This window comes from Priapulus caudatus, unplaced genomic scaffold (assembly GCF_000485595.1).
Source record: "Priapulus caudatus unplaced genomic scaffold, Priapulus_caudatus-5.0.1 Scaffold202, whole genome shotgun sequence".
NCBI classification, from domain to species: Eukaryota; Metazoa; Priapulida; class Priapulimorpha; order Priapulimorphida; family Priapulidae; genus Priapulus; species Priapulus caudatus.
The window spans coordinates 165,106-173,346 of record NW_014577263.1 but is presented as its reverse complement, the minus strand read 5'-3'; the positions used below and the strand labels follow the sequence as shown (position 1 = coordinate 173,346).

The following is an 8,241-nucleotide window of genomic DNA, read 5'->3' as shown; positions in this document are numbered from 1 at the left end:
ATAGATAGATAGATAGATAGATAGATAGATAGATAGATAGATAGATAGATAGATAGATAGATAGATAGATAGATAGATAGATAGATAGATAGATGGAGAGGGGGAGAGTGAGAGAAAGTGAGTGAGAGGTAGCGTGAAAGACAGAAAAACAGAGATGGGGAGGACGGGAGGGGAAGGAGTGCAAAGAGTGGAGAAAAAGAGGAGTACGGAGCAAATGTGCACAGACACGCACGCACGCACGCACGCACGCACGCACACGTACATACCTACGGTATACTGTGACAGCCTGCCTCAGTCGGTTCTCATATGCTATCAGATTTACTTCAGAGGAGCTGGCAAACCTTCCTTTCCTCTCCCAGGATAAATGCCGCACAGACAACACCTACAAGAGAGGAAACACAACAGCAATAACTACCAACTATCACTAACTAACAGTGACTAGCAGTTAGTGTTAAGGTATTGGCAATTATATCTAGAACAGTAAGCAGCAAGCTAGTAGTGCATGATTATTATTACTGCAGTACTAGATTAAACGAATAATTAGGTTCCTAATTATATTCCATTACTGCATAAATCTATAAGCATAGTATACAATGTATGCAGTCTATATCTATAACCATTCGCGTCCTTCCATGGTATGTTGACAGGACTTTGTATTCAAATCTTAACTCTTTACTTGCATACTTTCTTACTCAATACTTAGTACTTCATACTCACTCCGTCCAACGTCTTGGGGCGCTGTAGTTTGTCGGCTCGTCGTGCGCGGGTGGCGCCACCACGCGGCGGAGCGGTCGCTGGCAGGACGTCGGTGGTTGTGAGGCCGAGAGCAGATAGCCCGTGTTGTTGCAGCCACCGCCGCGTAGACATGTCCTGTAAGCTGAACACACGCGCGGGGGAAAGTAGAAGCTATGGTACTGCCGACGATTGCTGAACGGTAGGAGCGAATCTGTCTCCTGATAAATAATATTTTATAATCTCTGTCGTATGCGTCGCGTTGAAGGGTGATAAATTGTCACAGTTTGCTACCTTGGACATACGGTCTTTGGATATAGATATATAGTATAGATATTTATAGATATTATATCGGATCTTTCTTATCTACTATGTTGATGCTTATATAGTTGGTCATACTTGGAGTTTGTTGTTTAAGTTTCTGCGTGGTATATTGCTCCTGATGAAGAGTGCACTTACTTTGCTTCAACGTCCGTTTTTCTAATCTTCTTACTTCCCTTCTTCCCGTTTACTGCAATAACGTATTATCGGTTGACACACAGGAAAAAGCATCGCAATAAGAATATTATGTGCGTGCTTATGTGTGTGCGTGCGTCCTTGCGTTCGCGCGTGCGTGCGTGCGTGCGTGCGTTTGCGCGTGCGTGCGTGCGTGCGTGCGTGTGCTGCCAATCACTTTCGCTGCTCGCGAATGATGTTCTATTCTATTCTTTTCGGAGAAACAATTCCAATGTCGTTGCTTTTTTCGCTCATTCTCAAGTATTAATTAAAGATTTTTCTGCGCATACAATACCTTGCTGCGTGTCTGCTTTCGTCCCTTTTATGTTCTTCAGGACGTCTCTCGTGTTGGGAAGCATCCACTCGCCCGTAGGTGAGAAGTTTCCCCGACTGTTCAGCGTACGCAGTAAACTCGTCTTCGTGTGACCTGAAACGAACGCAGTAGTAGTAGTAGTAGTAGTAGTAGTAGCAGCAGTAGCAGCAGTAGTAGTAGTAGTAAGTAGTAGTAGTAGTAGTAGTAGTAGTGTAGTAGTAGCAGGATAAGATAAATATAAGGAGGAGTATGACTTGTCCAACAAGTGAAATTCAACATTTTGCTTGCCTATGTTTACCGATGATAATATTACGTGCAACTCGATAAAAAATTACAATCTAAATAGCGTTGACATCCAACTCTCACTAAAACTTTACTTGTTTTTCATATACTCTTGCCTTTACGGAGATATAGCTTTGAACGTCACACATGGTTCAAGTGTTTAACTAAGCGTGTGCTCAGATTGCCTCAGGAGACTTTCGAACTGTGTTATGAATAGCTGAGCAATGCTCTCTTGTCTGTTGAATACAGAAATGCTCCTTACACCTGCTGGCGTGTGTTAGCGGGGTGGCCATGTGAGGGGCGTTTGCAACATAACCGAAGGTCTCGCGCAGCAATTACTTGTGGTATATTATAGCTGTGACGTATGACTCTGCCGCGTAGTCACGGCCTGCGTGTGAATCTGCGGGCAATCGCAGCCACCAACTTAGTAAACACTATGAACCATGTGTGACGTTTCAAAGCTATATGCTCCGTAAAGGCAAGAGGTATGAAAACAAAAGTAAAGTTTTTAGTGAGAAGTTGGATGTCCAACACTCATTAGATGTTTTTTAATTTTTATCGAGTTGCACGTAATATATTCATCGTAAAATTAGGCAAGCAATATGTTGAATTCACTGTTTTGGACAGTCCAATACTCTGCCTATATTATCATATACTCGCTGGTAGTAGTAGTAGTAGTAGTAATGTAAGTAGTAGTAGTAGCATTATAGTAGTGAGTAGTATGCGTATGGCGTCAACATCACACCTCCACAGCCCCACGGGGCAATCCAGTTCGAAAGAGTTCGCCACGTGCATTCCAATTAGTGACATATCCCTTCCGCGGTATGCCTCGTAACTAGATGGTTTTAGCACCAGATTGATACAGTGTTTTGAGGGGCACCCTGACATGGCGGCAGCGTTGATGAATACTTTATTTCCGCCCCCATCGTGTAACGTCAGCGGCAGTTCTAAACTTCCTTATACAGTGTGGCCGACGTGTGCGCAGTAATGGACTGCATTCTAAGCGTAACGCGCGGATGCGAGAGAACGGCGGATGCTGAGAGAACGCGCGGGGATGCGGAGAGAACGCGCGGGATGCTGAGAGAACGCGCGGGCATTGCTGAGAACGCGCGGGATGCTGAGCAGAACGCGCGGGATGCTGAGAGAATGCGCGGGATCTGAGAGAACGCGCGGATGCTGAAGAATGCGCGGAGCTGAAGAGAATGCGCGGGGATGCTGAGAGAACGCGCCGGGCGGATGCTGAGAAGAACGCGCCGGGATGCTGGGACGAACGCGCGGATGCTGAGAGAACGCGCGGGATGCTTGAGAGAACGCGCGAAGGATGCTGAGAGCATCGCCGGGATGCTGAGAGAATGCGCGGGATGCTGAGAGAAACGCGCCGAGTTGCTGAGAGAACGCGCGGGATGGCTGAGAGGAAGCGCGGCGGGGGATGCTGAGAGAACGCGGAGGGGCAATGCTGAGAGACCGCGGCGGGATGCTGAGAGAACGCGGGAAATGCTGAGAGAAACGCCGCGGATGCTGCGAGAACGCGTTGGAGGCTGAGAGAAGCGCGCGGATGCGGAGAGAACGCGCGGGATGCTGAGAGAATGCGCGGGATGCATGAGAGAACGCGCGGGATGCTGAGAGAATGCGCGGGGATGCTGAGAGAAGCGCGCGGGATGCTGGAAATCGCGCGGATGCTGGGAGAACGCGCGGATGGGCTGAGAGATGCGCGGATGCTGAGAGAAACGCGCGGGATGCGGAGAAAACGCGCGGGATGCTGAGCAGAATGCGGCGGGGTGCTGAGAGAATGCGCGGGATGCTGAGAGAACGCGCGGTGGATGCTGGGAGAACGCGCGGGGATGCTGGAGACCGGCGGGGATGCTGAGAGAACGCGCGGGATGCTGAGAGAACGCGCGAGGATGCCTGAGAGAACGCGCGGGGATGCTGAGAGAATGCCGCGGGATGCTGCGAGACGCGGGCGAGTTGCTGAGAGAAGCGCGGGATGCTGAGAGAACGGCGCGGGTGCTGAGAGAACGCGCGGATGCTAGAGAGAACGCGCGGTTATGCTGAGAGAACGCGGGGATGCTGAGAGAAACGCGCGGGATGCTGAGAGAAAGCGCCGTGGGGATCTGAGATGAACGCGCGGATGCGGAGAGAACGCGCGGATGCTGAGAGAATGCGCGGGATGCTGAGAGAACGGCGCGGGATGCTGAGAGAATGCGCGGGATGCTGAGAGAACGCGCGCGGATGCTGAGAACGCGCGGATCTGGGAGAACGGCGGGATGCTGAGAGAATGCGGCGGGGATGCGAGAGAAGCGGCGGGAATGCGAGAAAACCGCGCGGGATGCTGAGGAGAATGCGGGATGCTGAGAGAACGCGCGGGGATGCTGAGAGAATGCGCCGGATGCTGAGAGAACGCGCGGGAGCTGGGACAGAACGCGCGGGACTGCTGGAGAACGCGCGGATGCTGAAGATGCGCGGGGATAGCTGGAGAAGCGCCAGCGGGATGCTGGGAGAAAAGCGCGGGATGCTTGAGAGAATGCGCAAGAGGAATGCTGAGAGAATCGCGCGAGATGGCTGAGAGACGCGGCGGGATGCTTTGAGAGAACGCTGCGGGATGCTGAGAGAACGCGCGGGATCTGAGAGAACGCGCGGATGGCTGTGAGAATGCGGCCGGGATTGGCTGAGAGAAATGCGCGGGATGCTGAGAGAACGCGCGGGATGCTGAGAGAACGCGCGGGATGCTGAGAGAATGCGCGGGGATGCTGAGAGAGAACGCGCGGGAGGCTGAGAGAACGCTGTGGCGGGGATCGAGAAGAGCGCCGGCGGATGCTGAGAGAACGAGGGAAGCCAGCAAAAAGTTGCTAATAACTACCGAGAGAGTGAGAACTAACGAGAGTAATAACCAAACTCTAGACAGCCAGCCAGGTAGGTATGAACGTAAAAAACATCGTGCTCGCATGCGATTGTTTCCTTCTACATCGAGAAGAATTCGAAGGAGGAAGGAAAGGGAACGGGTGCACACCGGCTTGCAGAGGTTTTCGCCTGGGGGAGGGTGGGGGGGGGGGGGGGGGGGGGGGGGGGGGGGGGGGGGGGGGAGGGGGGGGGGGGGGGTGAGGGGGGGGGGGGGTGCGGGTGCGTGGCTCTGTGACGCGCCCCTAAACGGCGTGGTGGCGGCCACTGCGAGCAGAATCCGGGCGTGCGCGATACATGCAACGTCCGGCCGCGACTTCACCATGCTAGCACGCCGACCGTCATGCCGTGTTCTGCTGCCTTAAACATCCACAACGAATTAACGAAGAGAAAATGAAAACTAATGAGCTCTAGAAGAAATGATAAGAAAGCGTTTATGGAGGGTGGGGGTTGTAATAAAATAACGTGAGCTTTGCAAATAATGTAATAATAGTGTTGGCAATGCAATAATGTAATAATAGTGTTGCAATGCAATAATGTAATAATAGTGTTGCAATGGGCAATAATGTAATAATAGTGCTGCAATGCAATAATGTAATCAATAGTGTTGCAATTGCATAATGATAAATATAGTGTTGCCAATGCAATAATGTAATAATAGTGGTTGCAATGCAATGTAATTAGTGTAATCGAATAGTGTTAATAAGAGAAAAATAATATCGTTGTGCTTGCAACGCGCCAGGCGTTCATACTGCGAGAAGGTTCGACAGTTTCCAAATGAACTCTGGCTGTGTTTACGCCTCAACGCACTTATATTTTATCTTTGCTATTCTTTCATGTTCTCTATATCTATCTTATCTCTCCATCACCCTACACTCGCTATCTATTTATAACTATATAATTCACTGCCCGTTTCTTCTCTAGCTCTTCCTTTCTTTCCATCAATACTGCTCTCAATCTCACCAGCTCTTGGTGACTAACGACCTCTCACGTTCGCTCTCTCTCTCCTTATATAAAATCACGCCCTGTTCTCTTCTAAGTATGACATATGCTTGATAATTACAGTGCATGGACACTGCACACACGCAGGTGCATGTTAAATATATAAATATACATATACATGAATAGACATGAATATATATAATAATGTATACATATCAGAAGTAGATAATAGGGTTCCCTATTATCTACTTCTGATACATATGTATGTATGTATGTATATATGCATATAACACTTTAGCCCCCGGTGCACACGCCTGTGTGCACTAATGCACTCTCATGACCTTCTGACCTTCATGACCTCTACATGACATTCACCAACAATAGAGCATGAATACCATGAGAATAGGTATAGAATTCTATGCTGATTGATGTTCCTGACGATATGCTACTGCGTAGGTCTGTTAGTCATGTATCGGGTGTGGATCGCTGTACCTATACGGACTAACACAGCGACCTAGAACGAGGGCGGCGGATATCTATAATATCGACAATAGTGCACTAACACCATAAAAAATAGGGTTATTATTATTATTATTATTATTATTATTATTATTTTCTACTGATATTACGAGCGATTATTTACAGCATTCATTGCTGAGTACATGGACGTAGCTAACTCGTTTGTGTAACAATGTCGATATTTGTTTGAAGGGCAGCTGCACGCCTTACCCTCTCCCTCCTCCCTTCCATTAGCTTCCCCCTCCCTCCCTCCCATTAGCTGCCTCCCTCCTCCCTCCCACTAGCTTCCCCCCTTCCCTCCCACCGGCTAGCTACGGGCACGTAATACATGTGAGAGCACGCTATATATCCACGCTGTTTGCAATGATGTCATACTGCGTACGTCGGGCAGACAAGGGTCGGTGCGGATGCGTGTTGACGTGAGCGTCTGACGATAGCTCCGTAGATGTCGACGACTTCTGCATCCCCGCCTCCTCCTCCTCTGCCTCCACCTCCTCCTTCTCCTCCGCCACCTCCTCTTCCACTTCCGATGACGACGCACCCGAGGCATGTGTCGGCGTGCTTGCGGTGACCGACGGGTACGGTGGCTCTGACGCTGCCGCCGCCGCCGCCGCCGCTGCCGCACCGCTCGTTGCTGGTGATGCTGCCGTTGCCGTGGAAACGGCCGGAGCGTGAGCTGCCAGCATGCGATGTCGACTGTGGCTGCTGTAACCAATGGCAACCGATGGGAATGGGTTAGCCGGGGTTTCACGCTCTGTTTCCCGCACGCTCGACGGACGACTATTTTCTAATAGTTCTATATCGTTATCGAGTCTTTATCGTTAATGTAGCTTTGGTAATGTGTACGCATGAAGAAATAACTGGGCGAACAATTGATATTGCCGCCATCACATCACATCTGCGCACCACACGGTGTTACATGGCACAATCGATCTTTCAATTTAACGTAAATATTTCCCTATTTTCATCAGAGTACGTCTCTTTACCCTCACATACGTTACACGAGCATGGATCCTTGCTATTGCACCACCTAGTATTTGTCGTCATGGTCATTATTCGAGCAGGACATTGAAGAAGTGAGACCCAAGATGCGTGTACCTGCGGCTGTTCACAGATTCCGTCCGCCTGTCGTCTGCTGTGCTCGCCGCGGGAGAGCGGGAATCAAATTTCCTACACGCGCCATTATGCAACGATTCGACGCCTGCCGTCGACGTCACGGATGGGGAAGAGGGCGCCACCGCTGCGACTGGTGTCGTTGACACGTCCCGGAGCCGCGCCAGCTTTTTTAGCCAATCACGCGCAAGCTCTATCTCGCGGCGGTAGCGTTTGATCTGGGCTGAGCTCTGAAACGAGCGAAACATAGGAAGGTATAGCTATCGACTGATGGGTGAAGGAGACATGCAGCTCTTAATGAGGGAGCAGTGTAATAATTAATAATGTATATATGATAGTATATAACGTAATGCGATATTATGCGTGTTCTCTATACTATATTATATATATATATATATATATATATATATATAATATATATATATATCTATATTATCTATATTATCTATATAACTATTATCTATATTATATATTTAATCTATATTATATACTCCTGGTGATGTTACCTATATATACCTGATATTATATCTTTTATATTACGCTGTAGGCCTATTAGGGCAATCCTTTCTTACTCTCCTCATGCACGGTTCCCCCGTCCGTCCCCCTTACGCCTGGTAATAATGGCTTTCCCACAAACAATCAGTAAACGAACGTCTATTAATAAATAGCGTTTAAATCCATCCCTCCTCTATCCGAAAACATCCGGAACAAAGAGGCTACAGTTCGCGGGCCAGTGCTGGCGCAACAAGGGTGAGCTAGCCAGCGACCTTCTCCTATGGAAGCCAAAACACGGCACCACTTCAGTAAGTCGTCCTGCACGAACCTACATTGACCAACTGTGGGACGACACGGGCTTGTTACCGGAGGAACTCCCGGCGGAGATGTCGGACAAGGACGGCTGGCGGGGCTTGGTCTGGGGTCCGAGCTAGCTCGACCAGATGGATGGAAAT

At 49.4% G+C, this 8,241-nt stretch overlaps 1 long non-coding RNA gene across 1 annotated transcript; it reads right to left on the bottom strand.

Moving 5' to 3' along the window:
* Nucleotides 1–299: 299 nt before the first annotated feature.
* On the bottom strand, nt 300–1,588 carry LOC106807245. Its single transcript, XR_001393640.1, has 4 exons — nt 1,523–1,588; nt 1,192–1,243; nt 718–877; nt 300–382 (listed from the first exon to the last, which is right to left on the bottom strand). It is a non-coding gene; the product is annotated as an uncharacterized LOC106807245 (long non-coding RNA).
* Between the last annotated feature and the right edge of the window lie 6,653 nt (nt 1,589–8,241).